Here is a 17,749-nt window from a genome sequence, read left to right as displayed (position 1 = left end):
AGGACTTAATGCAGCTGAGGGCCACACCAATGTTACCAGTGTAACTGTTACTTTTGATTTTGACCCCCCTTTGTTTAGGGACACATTATTCCATTTCTGTCAGTCACATGTCTGTGAAACTTGTTCAGTTTATGTCTTAGTTGTTGAATCTTTTTATGTTCATAAAATATTTACACATTAAGTTTTCTGAAAATAAAAGCAGTTGAAAGTGATGAGACGTTTCTTTTTTTTGCTGAGTATATATACAGTACTGTGCCAACGTTTGTACTGTGCTGTAAAGTAAGAATGCTTTCACAAATAGACATGTTAATAGATTATACTAATCAATTAACTAAATGCAAAGTGAGTGAACAGAAGAAAAATCTACATCAAATCCATATTTGGTGTGACCACCCTTTGCCTTCAAAACAGCATCAATTCTTCTAGGTTCACTTGCACAAAGTCAGGGATTTTGTAGGCATTTAGTCAGGTGTCTGATTAAACAATTATACCAAACAGGTGCTAATGATCATCAATTCAATATGTAGGTTGAAACACAATCATTAACTGAAACAGAAACAGCTGTGTAGGAGGAATAAAACTGGGTGAGGAACAGCCAAACTCAGCTAACAAGGTGAGGCTGCTGAAGACCGTTTACTGTCAAATGTCATCCACCATGGCAAGACTGAGCACAGCAACAAGACACAAGGTAGTTCTACTGCATCAGCAAGGTCTCTCCCAGGCAGAAATGTCAAGGCAGACAGGGGTTTCCAGGTGTGCTGTCCAAGCTCTTTTGAAGAAGCACAAAGAAACGGGCAACGTTGAGGACCGTAGACGCAGTGGTTGGCCAAGGAAACTTACTGCAGCAGATGAGACGCATCATGCTTCCCAATCTGAAGATGTCCAGCAGTACCATCAGCTCAGAATTGGCAGAAAACAGTGGGACCCTGATACACCCATCTACTGCCCGGAGATGTCTGGTCAGAAGTGGCCTTCATGGAAGTCTTGTGACCAAAAAGCCATACCTCCAACGTGGCAACAAGGCCAAGTGACTCAACTATGCATGAAAACACAGGAACTGGGGTACAGAAAAATGGCAGCAGGTGCTCTGGACTGAGGAGTCAATATTTGACTGTAGCAGATGGCAGTTTGTTCACTGAAGGGCTGGAGAGCAGTACACGAATGAGTTTCTCCAGGCAACAGTGAAGCATGGTGGAGGTTCCTTGCGAGTTTGGGGCTGCATTTCTGCAAATGGAGTTGGGGATTTGGTCAGAATGAATGGTCTCCTCAATGCTGAGAAGTACAGGCAGATACTTATCCATCATGCAATACCATCAGGGAGGCATCTGATTGGCCCCGAATTTATTCTGCAGCAAGACAACGACCCCAAACATACAGCGACAGTCATTAAGAACGATCTTCAGCATAAAGAAGGACAAGGAGTCCTGGAAGTGATGGTACGGCCCCCACAGAGCCCTGATCTCAACATTATCGAGTCTGTCTGGGATTACATGGAGAGAAGCAATCAAATAATGTGAAATCAAATAATGTTACACACTTTTATCATATACAATTTATAAAACATGTAACAAAAAACCAAATACATATTTTGTGGGAATACATGCTGCTCTGATTGATTCTGCCTCGGGTTGATACCAAACAAGTCTTGATATTATAACGAAGGTGCTGGACCCGGCAGTGTATGTTTAAATGCCCTGCAGCGCATCCCTCGGACCGAGTCTGAGTTAAAGCTTTCGCTCAAACAAGGTTTTTTAAGAGCTAAACATCCTAGGGTTCAGCCTTTAGCCTTAAGCCCTAAATCAGGGTTGCTTAACAGTGAATAGAAATACAACTGTTAGATGGATGTCTGCTTTAGAAAGTCCTTTTCTTTCGCCAGGGTAATTTCTGTCTCTTATACACGTATGAAATTGCTAGGGGACTATAGGGCTAGATGTTTTAGTTTTTCTTTAGTCGTCGCAATAAAACCGTTTTTGATAGACAAACGTGTTTAATGACAGTGCCGGGTCGATGGACCTTAGGCCGCCATCTTGGGTTTTGTGTTTGAAGTGGACCGCGGAGCGCGCTGATTGGGTGTGGGGTGGTGATATGTTAATGTCCCGAGGCGCCCGGATGTGTGCCCTACAGAAAGACCCACAATGCCCCGCGCACTTTCCGCGCTATAAATACGTTGACGAGGGCAGCACGGAGCAGCACAAGCGCCAGTCCGTTGAGTGAGGAGCGGCTCTGTGAAGGATAGCGCATCACGGATTTCGATTTAAACGCATTTTCCGGTAAATCCTCAGATTAATGTAATTGTTGCAGCAATAGTTCAGTTCATATAGCGGGAATAAGGCTATAACACCTGTTCTAAGCCCTGTAACCTTATTTTACAGACCGTCATCAGCCGTTCATTTCAATCGCTGAGGCGCTACTGGCGAAGGTGAGCTCTGTGTGTTAAACTTGTTAGAGGTTTGAAACGATGTCGGGTGTCGGTTTATATAGACCGGGGGGGAAGGTCTTACCGGGTTTAGGGACGACTTCCCTCGGCAGAGGAGAGGCTGTCGGGCGGCAGTTTCACCTCTCAATACAGCGCGTTTATCTGAGGCGATAATGGCCGGTTTGCAGTCACGTGATTCTGCTGGAGGCAGGAAGTGAAAAGCAGACGAGATGGAGGAAAGTCCGTCCTGTACGAGTTTACACGCTATTACGAGAGACGGGTTTAAACGGAAAATCACAGCATATGCTGGACGTGATCCTCGTCCTCCAGACATCCTTCTACCCAAGAAAACAAATGACGGCATCCAAAAATCTGTTCTGTGTTGGGTGGTTGGGTCCTCGGTACCAAGGTGCTCCACAATGACTGTCGTTTGGGTTTTTTTTGTCCTGTGGATTAACAGACCTCACCGCTGTTGGCGCTACGGTTGTTTACTGTGCGTTCAGGTGAACCATCTCAAGGCCTGTATGGGCTCATACTGCAGGAGCCCCGGCTGCAGCCGCAACGCCGTTTAAAGCGCCGGGCAGCCTAGAGAACAACACCGCAGCAATAAGGCTGCACCCTGCAAAACACTGCAATTACAGCGGTACAAACTCAAACAATGAAAATAAAAAAACAATTCCTTTAACTTTACGGAAACCGCTAACGTTACATAAGCATAGCCACACACTGAATTAACGTGCTCGCTGCACACACGAGCATGATCCGACTCGGCTCCTCCCGACCGCACACCAGGTTTGCAAGCCATTGTTTCCGGCGTTTTTCGGTCAATTTCTTGCATTCCCCCCCTTATGAACAACAGCTTTTGGTACACGATAAAAGCTCCTTGTGGTTTCTAGGTTTGATCGATTTGAGCAACCGTAAACGATGCAAAACATGGGCATTGTGAGTTTGTGGAAGTGCTTCCTATGTAGAAAATCACTTCCTGTTTCGCGCCACAGCAATACAGTGACGTGACGTCATATGCAAACAAGTTATTGCGGTAAAATAAATTCATTTGAATAACTTGCTGCTCCAAAATGTCATCGAGTGGGAAACGGGCTCGGCAGGACTCTGTGCTGCAATGTTTTGGAAACTCCTTTGTGACCCAAATGTTTTTTGGGGCAGCGCCACCCAGAAAGTTTGGGAACCACTGGTGTAAAGAATGGTTGTATTAATTTTTTTTTTTTTTATATAGATAATGAAAACGTTCCTGAAGCAGGAAGCCCCGGGAGCAGGCAGCGTTTAGGGAAGGTTAGTTTAAAAGCAAAATGTAGCTAGTGGTATATAATCATGAGTGTTTTATTATTGTTATTACAGGACTTGAAGAACAGTATTACAATTTATTTATAGTGTATGTTTATTCTGTTTTACATGTATTATATTTTAGATGGCAGTTTGTATTTTATTAAGTCTGTATAAGCATATTGTATGAAAATAATAGCTGCATTGTGTAGTGTGAGTTTCTAAGGCTCTTTTTCAAATGTCTAACATCCCTAGCGTTTGACTGTTTCTGCCACCTTAATGTTTAAGGCTATATATGTGATGGGACAGTCATTCAGTCGACGATCTTTTGCTGGCGATTATTCCTCCTGACTGGGGCCGTATAACTTCACTGACGAGGTCGCAGAGAGGAACCCCTTCGGTGGTCCTGGAGACTCCTCAACACCAGCTTGGGTCACAGCCAGCCGGAGCCATTTCAGCCCTCAACGCTTGACGGACCACCCTGTTATTGGCATCAAGAACGCAGAGAGGGACCCCCGCCGTGGTCAGGGTGACACCGCTAAGGCCTGTTTGGTCGCCGGCCGTGAGTCTACTTTCGACCCCTTCATTCGTTGGCAGGCTTGCCGCGATCGACAGAGATTTCCTGGATCCGCCCCGCTTTGAAGCCGCTCCGGAACCCCAGCCACCGTTACTAACGGTTTTCTTAGAAAATAAAAGACTTGTGGTAGAGCGGCAAGACAATATCATTAATACCATAGTAATGCTTAGACAGCGTTTAATTCTTAAATATCCACAAATTGGCTCAATAGTGAGGGAGGGGTAAAAAAATATAATGTCTGGAAATGGGAAATGATCATGACCGAGCCTGGACCAAAAAGACCTTCTAGACAGAATGTGCCCGTCCATGTTGAGGACTCCTCAGACATTCCAATGAACCCGGAACAAATGCGAATTGTAAATTTAGTTAAATAACTGGCCCTTACCCTTGCCCATGATGGAATTAAACCCCTCCGTCCAACCTGATTTGCCAGACCTGCCACTGAACACCAACCTGTTACAAATTGTCAATGATCTAAATAACCGCCCCCAGCTGTTGCCTCCTATAGAGTTCCTCCCTGCAGTCATCCCCGATTTGCTTGAAATGGTTGAGGCCTTGGGTGAGATTCTGTTCTTGTTATAAATGATTTGTCAATTAGACCACAGGGGGGTCTGCTGAAGCAGCCATCTCTGTAAATGAGGATCTTGACATTAACCGTTTTGATATCTTTGAAGGTCTTTTAGAGGTTTTAAATGAGATGTGCGCCAAAAGGGTGGGTTAGTGGTGGTGGTAGTGATGTGGCGGGGGATGTCAACATACACAAGGCCTTGCAAATCATGCTTGAGGGGGTGGCTGAAAGGGTTAGACCTCGATGTTGTCCACTTAGAACTGAGAGGGGATGATTTGTTTAGCAACCTGTCTGCAATGTGAAGTGGGGCTAACTGAGATGTTGATTAATTCTTGGTTAAAAATGGAGTGTTGTTGCAGAGGAATGCATCCATCTTAGTCTCTGGGCATGAATGTGGTGCATAACCCTGAGGGTGGGGTTGGTAGAAGACAATTGTCAACATGTTTGATGAATGATTTAATCCACAACAAGATCAGGCAATTAGTGGTGAATGCCTTGAAGCCCAATTTCCATTTGTGTCCCGGGTGCGTGTGTCCCTGCTGATCTGGAAAAGCTCCTCTGGTCTGATGTGGTCAATGCCTTTCATGATTTTGAAGACTTGATTCAAGTCCCCACGTAGTCTCCTCTGTTCCAGGGTGAAAAGGTTCAGTTCCTCAGTCTCTCAGTAGGACATTCCCTTCAGACCTGGAATAAGTCTGGTTGCTCTCCTCTGAACTGCCTCTAGAGCAGCGATGGAGAGCTCAGTTTTGTCCTCTTTCTTGTGGATTGGTTTGACATTTGCTGTCTTCCAGTCAGTGGGCACATCCCCTGTTCTAAGTGTCATCTGGAATATTTGAGTTAGGGGCCTATAAATCATTTCCCTCATTTCTTTAAGTACTGTTGGAAATATCCCATCTGGCCCAGGTGATCTGTTTGTTTTTAATTCTGCTAGTCGCTTTAGTACCTCCTCCACATTTATCCTGATCTGTCTTTGGGTTTGACTGGACTGATTGTTAACCTGTGGCATGTTATCTGTTTTTTCTTTTGTAAAAACCTCTGTGAAATACTAATTTAGAATATTTGCCACATCTTGTTCGTTTTCCAAGATGCTTCCATTTTTGCCCTTTATCTGTTTCACTTTCTCCTTTATTGGCCTCTTGCTGTTGTAATATTGAAAAAAGCTCCTTGCATTAGTTTTAGCTCCAGAGCTTTGTTTCTTTCTATTTCCCTCTTTGCTTTCCTGATCCCTTTCTTAAGATCTCGTTGCAGTTCAACATATTCTTTGTATTTTATTTAGTCTCCATACCTTTCGTATGCGCTATACATTTTCTCTTCTATAAAAAAAAAAAATGGTGGCCAATGTTTTTGGTATCAAGTAGTATATTCTTAAAATATATCCATCCATTTTAACTGAATCTGTATCCAGTGTGCTCCAGTCTACCTCTTCTAAGTGCCGCCTCATCCCTTCAAGGTTTGCTTTTCTAAAATTGAACACCATTGTTTTACTTGGACCTTTTGAATGAATGCCTCAAAGCTAACCATATTGTGATCACAGTTTGCCATTGGTTCTCCAACTAGTGTCCCTCTGACTCTATCTTGGTCATTTGAAAAGATCAAGTCAATGCATGCTCTCTCCCTGGTTGGTTCCCTGACAAATTGAGTTAGAAAGCAGTCATTTACCATCTCAACCATTTCTATTTCTGCTTCTGTAGTACCTGCTGGGCTTTCCCAGTATGTTTGGGAAATTGAAATCCCCCATTATAACAGCCACATCCTTGCTACATGCAGTCCTGATTACACTGTACAATGCAACATCTGGCTCCCACCATCCACTGTAAAGTTTGTTTAACCCTCTGAGGTTTCCCCCCATTTTCACCTGATTTTACAGTTATATTTTTACTTATAACTCTGTAACTACAAGGGCTAGAGCCAAGTGTGTTCTATGGAAACACTCCGCACAAACTGGAGATTCAGAAAATAACAATTTATTGTGTTTGCACCACCTAGGTTAGTACAGAAATTAATAAAGTCAAGAAAACCAAAAGCATTTAGAAGAGTGAATTTATTGAAAATAAAACCCCTTTTTAGGGCTCCAGGTATGTTTTTGACACTGACCAATGAAAATTCAAAGTCTCATGAAAATGGAAAAAAAACAAACTCAAATGTGACCTCCAGAACCAAAAATAGACACTTATATTAGACTTCCAAAAAACAGAATAACTATATACATGTAAAAACATACAAAACAGTGAAACGGACATCTGACTTCACCTTTATTCAATACTTAGATCTGTTTTGAAACTGTTCCAATCTACAATGCATTTTCTGTACATCTGAAGCACTATGCATTTCCTCTTCACACAGCTCCTGTATTAGTGCATGGCAGAAGTCCTTCTGCCTTTCTGTTTTACTATGAAGCTGATCAAGTGCTTTGTGCAACAGGAAACTATTGACAATAGCAATGTCTAGGAAATGGTAGAAAAACAGTCTTAGTAACCATATTAGTGTTTTGTGTGACACATTATAATGTGTGAGCATCTGGTCTGACAAATCCACACCTCCCATGTATTTATTGTAGTCCTTTGTAGCGGTGGGTATTTTTACTTTTGCTTTCTTCTTGTTTCTTCTGCACTTTTCATTCTTCTTTGCACTGTCTTCAGAAAAAGCTTTGTGCATGGTGGAGCACACAAACTTCAGGGATTTGACAGCACATATAAAGGATATCACCTGGAGTGTAACAAGTGTCACAATATATTGTCATTTACACAGACGTCTTGCCCCTGCGTGACACTTTAACTGAACCGGTTTGTACTGACCTCTGCGGTCCTTGGTGGCTGTGCGAGGATCCGTGGCCGAGCCCGTGTGGGGTACAGGGTGGGGCGAGGGTCTGAGATCCGGCGGGATCCTGGCATGATGTTACAAGATACTGGAGGATCCTGTGACGAGATCCTACAACACACTCGGGGAACCCGTGTGATCCTGCCCAGGAACGTCCACGATCTCTAAACAACACAGACAATGTTACCAGTGCATCTGTCTTGGAGGGGGGAAACAAACCCAGCTGAATTAGTGGACATGAATGTGTGTGAGAATTGTGGATGAAGTTCAGCCTACCTCTCCCTGCTCTAGCATCAGCACCCGTGTGAGGGAAGACCAGGATGGTGCCGCTGTGGAAATCCTCCCTCACGGTCTCCAGCACCTGCAGGTGAGTCTGAGTGTCGATGGCGGACATCGCCTCATCGAGCGGCATGATCTGTAGAGGCACAGACAGGCAGTGTGTTCAAACAAAGGAAGAAAGAGCGATCTTGTGTGACACACACACGGAATCAAGCAATCCTTGGGTGCCACTCACCGCTGCATTGAAGAGAACAGAACGGTGAATGGTTTACCTTGCTCTCCCTCAGCAGCGCTCTCGCCATGCACAGCAGCTGTCTCACTCCTACGGAGAAACTGTCTCCGTTGTCCAGCACCTCGATGTGCAGGCCCTGGGGCAGCTGGGACACCTGAGGGACATTAACACACACACTGCACAACGGGTACAGGGAATGTCCGAATCTCACGTTCCTCTGTCTTTGATTGTCCATCCCAGCTCTCAGAAACACAAAGGAGCTCAATGTTTGCTTCATTGACTGATCCAAATGAGGCTGATGGCTTGCAAGACCTGCCCACTAAATGCCCCATAGTGGGGCGAATGGATGGTGATCCTCGCACACATCTATGTTAAAGGCTTAAGGGATAACTCCACATATCCTTCCCACCTTCCACAGCCCCAGTTTACTTTACAGACCCTCTATTTAAGATCTGTTGCTTACATTTATGAGCAAACACAATGCCCTCCTCTAAGCAGTGTGTCTACTGTTTGCTGTGCCCTTGTCTACAATGACCCATCCTAAGTGCACACGCTCCTGTCCTGTACTCACAGTGCGTCATGTGCGTGCTCTCCAGGGCGCGCCGCAGCAGCTCGGCATTGCACCAATCCATCGGATCTAAACTGGATCTGACAGAAGATCAGTGTTAATAATGGGCTGAAAACTGTGTCCCTGGGGAAGGGTTAAGGGTCAGGTCTGAAGGCAGGCACTACTGAGAGACAATCCCACCATGAGGTGAGGGAGTGAGGGGAGAACCTGATAGTGCCGTGGAACAGCACTGACTCCTGGGGGACGATGGAGACCTTCACCTTCACCAACTGCAGCAGTCTGAAGAGAGCCACACCCAGCAAAGGACTGGTCTGCAGAGAAACCAGCCCGAGTTACACTGAGTCACACTGGTGTACTGTGTTCACCGGTCTTCACACAGTCAGGAGACCAGGCCGACGTATTCCACAAGATGTCTGACACAGGGCCGACTGGCTGGGATGTGAAACCACAGCTACCTGCTTCAGTGTGCCCCGCGATCTGGACCCCTCCAAGGGTTGATGGTGGCTCAGAGCAGAGCAGACCAGGCTCTGGGAGGATGCCTCTGTCTCCAGCTGCTGTGAGAGGAGAGAGCAGGCTGAGTCAGTACTTCAGATCACAAAAAATGCCTTCATGCCTCCATTTTGAATTCACCACAGAACTTTTGATGTTGGCCGTGCATTGAGACTGTACTTTTGAGTGACACAGTCCAGTCCTGCCTCCTATCAGAACTCAGAATCCAGAGCATCGCACATTCTACCTGCAGATAATCATCGATCCGCTGCACTGATGTGAACGAGGCCTCTGTCTGAGAAAGACTCCGTGCAGAGGACTGGAACAGGCCTGCCAGCTATGAACGAAACACAGGGTCAAGAGGCTTTTAGTGAATCCACACCCATAATGCTTTACTCAACTGCACAATCAATGGATAAAGCCTCCTCAAATGCTGGCTTTATGGCGGGATCTTGTTGCCGTCAAGGTCTGTGTGAATGGGTTTCTGCTTGCATTTCCACAGCAGCAATTGTCCACCTTGGGACCTAGCGTAATTCTCGGGCATGGGGTCTGTGTGTCCACAGCTAACTGACCACTCAGAACAGGGGAGCAAAACATAATATCTATATACAAAAGAAATAAACTTGCTGTCTCAGCATCCTTGACCAAGAGGTTATCCATTCATAAAGTCTGTGCAGTAAGTAATTTAAATGTCTCTTGTTAATTAGTTACAATTTGCTTAATAAGGTTGTTTGCACCAATCAAGAAGGAAAGAACCATCTTCTCCATAGGGCTGGGCAATATGGCTTAAAAAAAAAATTCAGATTTTTTCACGCCAAACCCGATTTTCGATTTTAATCGATTTTTTTTTCTATTTAAAAACAAACTACAACCGACAAAGAAATTGCTCAAAATAAATGTACTCTTTATTTTGTTCTGATTTTCCCTTATGCAGTTTAATCTAAATGTCCCCTTTGTGCATAAGTGTAACAGGAAACAAGCCTCAAAACATGCTTGTAAACGAGATGGCAGGCACTGCCATTGTAAACAGTGAAAATGTAGCTTATCAGTTTTCTAATAACTTCAAACTTACAGTGACACAATGCACCTTCAAAATAACTTAAAATATAAATAAAAAATAAAATTGTGTGTCCCTCTTTGGTAAAACACTTTTGGTTAAATAAATGTAACAAAAATGACAAAATTAGATCTATTACAAAAATACATACTTTTAACAGTGCATTCATAAAGTGCAAACAAAACTGTTTTCCTGAATCCCTGAAATTGTTAACAAAATTAAACATGCATCCATTACTTTAGAATGTGGCGGTGTAAAACGACACCCCTCCAGTTCTCTAGCGATCTTTTCACGAGTAATGTTGTACAGGCGAGGCAAGGCAACTTCGGAAAAATATTTCCGGCTTGGTAGCACATACCTGGGGTCGAGGACTTCAAGCATGTTAATAAACCCCGGCTTTTCTACAGTGTATATGGGCACCATATCTTTTGCTATATATTTCGCCACTGAATCCGTGATTGCTTTCCACCGGGGCCCTTTCTTGTCATATGGGATAGAATTCGAAAATCTTTCTAAGATTGTAGTTTGTCTTTTTGCGGGTGTGTGTGAACTGCGGTCTTGTTCTTTTCGTTGAGAGGCACACACCTCCCACTCGGCTGCATGCCTCTGTTTAAGATGCTGGAATAAATTTGTTGTGCTGCTACCTTTAGTAGCAACAGCTTTTAAACACACTTTGCAGTGTGGCGTTATTTGTTCTGCGTCAGACACAAAAAATGCAAACCAATTCCAGACAACGGATGAAACGGTGCCTTTCTTTGGAACGAGCTCTTCGCTATTGTTAACTGCCATGTTTTCTGTGTGTGCGGCGGGTGTAAGGAAAGCGGGGGGAGGGCTGAGCCCACTCTGAACTACGGAAGCCTAAGGGGAGCGTCGGTGGTGGAAGTTAAAGAGAAAAACGATTTTCATTAAAAACAAATCGCCCTATACGTCAAATTCGAGTTAATCGATAAAATCGATTTATCGCCCAGCCCTACTTCTCCATCTTGTACACAACCCATAAAATGCCAAATGCAACTCAAAATTGTTGAGACTGAATGAAGAAACTTCTCAGCTGCCGGAGTGAAGAATCACACTTCCTACCACCGAGTCTCGTGCTATTATCTGCAACTCTTCAGAGCAATTGATCGATCCACTGCAGATCTGCACACCCAGACTTTCGGTAGATCTAGATACTCCCAATGTAATGTCGACTGAACTTTGCTGCAGTACATGTCAAGACCCCACACAGCGTCTCTTGTTACACGATCATGAACCGAGGGCCAAGTCTCACACTGCGTTCACCCTGCATGTTGCCAGCATTCAAAGCCCGTGTGAATGGGGAGCAACAGGACAAACACAGAAACAGCTGCCTGCATGTTGCTGGCACTTCAGTGTGAATGGGGCTGCGGACTCGCATCCTACATGTGGCTGTTGTGTGAGTAACAGCAGTCTTGTCCACGGCTGCGCCGAGAATGGCCCTGTTGTACAGCTGGGGCCCGAGCTGCGTATCTACTGCGCCGAGGGGGGTGTCTAGGACGAGGGTTTGGATGCTGTACAGCACTCTGGCCAAGCTGACGCGCACATGCAGAGCCCCACTGAGACCCTCCCTGTTCTCCACTCTGCAATAAACATTGGATCGATGTATTGCACATTCACTGAATGCCTGCACAACACACAGGAGCACAAGTGGAAGTGGATCAGATTGTGGCTGAAAAAGATGGAGTGAATAAGAGAGTCACCTCTGCCAGGTCTGCGTGCGTCAGCTGGACAATGACGCTGGTCAAGCCACACACCTCAACAACCGCGTTGAACCTGGAAGAGAGAGAGAGAGAGAGAGAGAGAGAGAGGGGGGGGGGGCTTACAGAAGAGAGAACTGTAATGACATCTCAAATAGGAGTGGACAGACATGAGTGAATCGGATTGCCAAAGATATCTGCTTTTGCTTAAGTTTCCTCATCAAAGTCCATCCCAAACACGATGTTCTCCCTCAGCGTCTCACTGAAGAGCCAGGGCTGCTGGGCCACGTAGCCGATGTCCCCTCTTGCTGCAATGGAGCCTTTCTGCAGCACCATCTAGAGACAGGGGTTAGACGAGGACAGAACCACTAGCAGTGACAGTGGGGAACCAAAGAGAACCGCCATTAACAACATCTGAGAGAATCGGAGAGGAGCACTGAGGGACTCGAGTGGTGTGTCGAGGTTAGGGGGGGAATATAAAAAATGGCAGAGGGTTAGATGAGACGGGGAACAGACTCGCCAGACCCAGCAGGGCAGACGGCAGCGAGCCCTACAGAGACGGGACACAGTCCTCTTTCACTGCACTCAAGTGGCACACAGTCCAGGCACAGTCCGTTCCCCTACATTGACACGTTTTATCACAGATCTAGGCATCTTATGAAGTGAAAGACTCCTCAGTACTCGGACTTGCAAATGTATGCGGTGGAGCGAACTGATCAAAGGCTCGCTGCTCCCAGGGTTGTCCACACATTCCCCCATGCCAGCATGGCTCCCAGGAGCTCTACCACATTCGCAGGATCCTGCAGTTCATTGGACACTCCCACCCGCTCCTCCATCTTGAAAAGTTTCTGAGTGCAGACATGAACGAGGCATCAACACACAAGATCTGCCTGCAGCACGGAACACAGGATACGGGACAACTTTCCCATTGTTTCATGATTTTTCAAAGAGCTTCAGAATATCATACCTCACCTCAAAGCGTCTGATGGCCTTGCCAGCTTCATACACAATTCTCAAAGTCACGGGTGGGACTCTGAATCCATAAATCATGCACCTAAAGATGGCAACGACAGTGGAGGCCTGTGCAAGGACAACAGCAGATGTACAGGTGAGTCTTGAAAGTCTGAGAAGTATGGAAGCACAATCCCAGCCCACGAGGTCAGGTAAATTAAACCACGCACACCATGCATAAGATGATAATAAATGTAATAAACATTGGCCTCCCCTGTGGAGGGCTGGTGAAGGAGAGGTCTCCATATCTGTGGGAGACAAATCAGCCTACCTGTGTTCCGCTGAGCTGGAATCCCACCACCATGTGCAGCAGAAAGGTACATAAGCTGGCGATGACAATCACGACAGGATCCATGCCCTCCGCAGTGCTTTGGACAAGACCTTCCACCGGTGCTCCTATGAGCAAACACGCTGGTGTGATGGCCTCATACAGCTGATTTCCATCAACACCGCATATGTTTAGGAGCAAGGAATAGGACAAAAGAAGAACAGGGGAGCTTACACACCCAATAGCACAGAAAAACACAACACTAAAGCAGAAAGAAATTCAAAGGGTTTGAGGCATTTTTGTTTTTTGGGCTTTGTTTTTCTCAAACCCAACATCAGGGAAATGAAGCAGGATCTGCTGAGCTCCAGAAGGAGAATTCCAGTGACCAGTCGTAGGCCTGTCTTCAGGTCTGTCTGGAGTCCCAGATGTTCTCCAGTATTACCTTTACTGTGTTGCGTTTCACTGTCTTTGGTTGTGTGGAGCCAAAAACGTGCAGGTTATCTGTCTCATGGCCTGTCAATGGTAGCTTCAAGCTCTTCACTATATCCTCACGAATGAAGCTTCTATGGCTCCCTCCATCCAGCAAGCAGCAGGATACCCGCATGGTATCTTGCCTGCCTGGTGCTCAGGTTGCAGATCTCCCTAAACTAGTAGACGGGCTAGTGGCCAAAGCCGGGGGGAATCCACCGGTCATGGTACACATTGGAACCAATGACATAGGAAAAGGTAGGAGAGAGGTTCTGCAAAACATATTTAAAGAGTTAAGAACAAAACTAAAGAGCAGAACCTCCACGGTAGTTTTCTCTGAAATACTTCCGGTACCACGTGCCAGGCCAGGGAGACAGGCAGAGATTAGAAAGTTTAACACGTGGTTGAAAGCTTGGTGTAGGGAAGAGGGGTTTAGGTTTATGGAGCATTGGTCTTTCTTCTGGGATAGATGGGACCTGTACAAACTGGACGGTCTACACTCACCTAAAGGATTATTAGGAACACCTGTTCAATTTCTCATTAATGCAATTATCTAACCAACCAATCACATGGCAGTTGCTTCAATGCATTTAGGGGTGTGGTCCTGGTCAAGACAATCTCTTGAACTCCAAACTGAATGTCTGAATGGGAAAGAAAGGTGATTTAAGCAATTTTGAGCGTGGCATGGTTGTTGGTGCCAGACGGGCCGGTCTGAGTATTTCACAATCTGCTCAGTTACTGGGATTTTCACGCACAACCATTTCTAGGGTTTACAAAGAATGGTGTGAAAAGGGAAAAACATCCAGTATGCGGCAGTCCTGTGGGCAAAAATGCCTTGTTGATGCTAGAGGTCAGAGGAGAATGGGCCGACTGATTCAAGCTGATAGAAGAGCAACTTTGACTGAAATAACCACTCGTTACAACCGAGGTATGCAGCAAAGCATTTGTGAAGCCACAACACGTACAACCTTGAGGCGGATGGGCTACAACAGCAGAAGACCCCACCGGGTACCACTCATCTCCACTACAAATAGGAAAAAGAGGCTACAATTTGCACAAGCTCACCAAAATTGGACAGTTGAAGACTGGAAAAATGTTGCCTGGTCTGATGAGTCTCGATTTCTGTTGAGACATTCAGATGGTAGAGTCAGAATTTGGATTAAACAGAATGAGAACATGGATCCATCATGCCTTGTTACCACTGTGCAGGCTGGTGGTGGTGGTGTAATGGTGTGGGGGATGTTTTCTTGGCACACTTTAGGCCCCTTAGTGCCAATTGGGCATCGTTTAAATGCCACGGCCTACCTGAGCATTGTTTCTGACCATGTCCATCCCTTTATGACCACCATGTACCCATCCTCTGATGGCTACTTCCAGCAGGATAATGCACCATGTCACAAAGGTCGAATCATTTCAAATTGTTTCTTGAACATGACAATGAGTTCACTGTACTAAACTGGCCCCCACAGTCACCAGATCTCAACCCAATAGAGCATCTTTGGGATGTGGTGGAATGGGAGCTTCGTGCCCTGGATGTGCATCCCACAAATCTCCATCAACTGCAAGATGCTATCCTATCAATATGGGCCAACATTTCTAAAGAATGCTTTCAGCACCTTGTTGAATCAATGCCACGTAGAATTAAGGCAGTTCTGAAGGCAAAAGGGGGTCAAACACAGTGTTAGTATGGTGTTCCTAATAATCCTTTAGGTGAGTGTACATCTAAACAGAAGGGGGGCTGATGCATTGGGAGAGCGTATGTGCAGTGAAATTGAGAATCATTTAAACTAGGGACCAGGGGGGCAGGGAGCTCTGACAATGGGAGATGTTCCACCAAGGAAAGAAAACCAAGGGAAACTGCCAGTAGGAAAGTCCTGAAATGTTTGTACCTCAATGCCAGGAGTATAAGGAACAAGATGTTAGACTTGGAAGCCACAGTGCTGGCGTGTGACTATGATGTTGTAGGAGTGACAGAAACATGGCTTACAGAAAATGATGGGGATGAATACAAGTTGGAAGGATACACACAGTTTAGGAGAGACAGGCAAAATCGAAGAGGGGGTGGGGTAGCGTTATATGTGAAAAATGACATTGAGGCAGAAGAACTTGTATTAGATCCCTGTAACGGAACAGAATATTTGTGGGTGAAACTTTTGAACAAGAGATCTGGAGGATTAGTGGTAGGAGTGTTACAGGCCACCAAACTCAGATATTCAGAAAGATGCTGCATTGTACAGTGTAATCATGTATGTAGCAAGGATGTGGCTGTTATAATGGGGGATTTCAATTTCCCAAACAGACTGGGAAAGCCCAGCAGGTACTACAGAAGCAGAAATAGAAATGGTTGAGATGGTAAATGACTGCTTTCTAACTCAATTTGTCAGGGAACCAACCAGAGAGAGCGCATGTATTGACTTGATCTTTTCAAATGACCAAGATAGAGTCAGGGGGACAGTAGTTAGAGAACCAATGGCAAACTGTGATCACAATATGGTTATCTTTGAGGCATTCTTTCAAAAAACAAGGTCCAAGTCTAAAACAATGGTCTACAATTTCAGAAAAGCAAACCTTGAAGGTATGAGGTGGCACTTCGAAGAGGTAGACTGGAGCACACTGGATACAGAGTCGGTTGAAAATGGATGGGTGTATTTTAAGAATATACTACTTGAGGCTCGGGAGCAATTTGTACCAAAACTTAGCAAATTGAGAACAAAAAATAATGGTTTAATAGAAGTATGCAAAAAAATATAAAAAGGAAGAAAATGTTGTATAGCGCATACAAAATGGATGGTGACGAAACAAAATACATAGAATATGTTGAGCTGCAAAGAGATCTTAAGAAAGGGATCAGGAAAGCAAAGAGGGAAATGGAAAGAAACATAGCTGTTGGAGCTAAGACCAATGCAAAGAGCTTTTTTCAATATTACAACAGCAAGAGGCCAATAAAGGAGGAGGTGAAACAGATAAAGTGCAAAAATGGAAGTATCTTGGAAAGTGAACAAGATGTGGCAAATATTCTAAATGAGTATTTCACAGAGGTTTTTACAAAAGAAAAAACAGATGACATGCCACAGGTTGACAATCAGTCCAGTCAAACCCTAAGAGAGATCAGGATAAATGAGGAGGAGGTACTAAAGGGACTAGCAGAATTAAAAACAAACAAATCACCTGGGCCAGATGGGATATTTCCAACAGTACTTAAAGAAATGAGGGAAATTATGTATAGGCTGCTAACTCGATTATTCCAAATGACACTTAGAACAGGGGATGTGCCAACTGACTGGAAGACAGCAAATGTTAAACCAATCCACAAGAAAGGGGACAAAACTGAGCCAGGAAATTACAGACCAATCAGTCTCACCTGCATCGCCTGTAAAATGTTGGAAAAAATGATTAGACAGAAAATAGAGGAGCATCATAATGAAAACCATATTCTTGGAGATAGTCAACATGGGTAAATTTTTTTGAACATGCATCTGCAGCTGTAGATCATGTGAAAGCAAATGACATGATATACTTAGATTGTCAAAAAGCTTTTGATAAGGCTCCCCACCAAAGACTGATCCTCAGATTGGAAGCTGTAGGCATTCAGGGTAATGTAAGTAGATGATTATGAACTGGTTGATGTCTAGGAAACAGAGGGTGTCGATTAGAGGAGTTGCTTCTAACTGGAGTGAGGTTGTTAGTGGAGTTCCACAGGGATCAGTACTAGGGCCTTTGCTTTTCTAATCTATATTAATGATCTGGACTCTGGGATAGTTAGCAAACTTGTCAAATTTGCAGATGATACTAAAATAGGCAGCTCAGCAGATACAATCTCGGCAGCACAGGCTATTCAGAGGGACTTAGATAATATTCAGTTGTGGGCCGACACCTGGCAGATGAAATTCAATGTGGACAAGTGCAAGGTATTACATGCAGGTAACAAAAATGTCCACTATAATTACACTATGGGAGGAATAGAACTAGATGAAGTAACGCATGAGAAAGACCCTTTCTTATA

At 44.8% G+C, this 17,749-nt stretch overlaps 1 long non-coding RNA gene across 1 annotated transcript; it reads left to right on the top strand.

Annotated features, from left to right (window-relative positions):
• The first annotated feature begins 2,149 nt into the window (after positions 1–2,149).
• Positions 2,150–7,787, top strand: LOC136716116 (uncharacterized). Its single transcript, XR_010805117.1, has 4 exons — positions 2,150–2,270; positions 2,373–2,419; positions 3,651–3,706; positions 3,986–7,787. It is a non-coding gene; the product is annotated as an uncharacterized LOC136716116 (long non-coding RNA).
• Positions 7,788–17,749: the final 9,962 nt, after the last annotated feature.

The sequence above is a fragment of the Amia ocellicauda genome, chromosome 20 (genome assembly GCF_036373705.1).
Source record: "Amia ocellicauda isolate fAmiCal2 chromosome 20, fAmiCal2.hap1, whole genome shotgun sequence".
NCBI classification, from domain to species: Eukaryota; Metazoa; Chordata; class Actinopteri; order Amiiformes; family Amiidae; genus Amia; species Amia ocellicauda.
The sequence above is the reverse complement of the archived record's forward strand: the minus strand, read 5'-3'. Positions and strand labels throughout refer to the sequence as shown.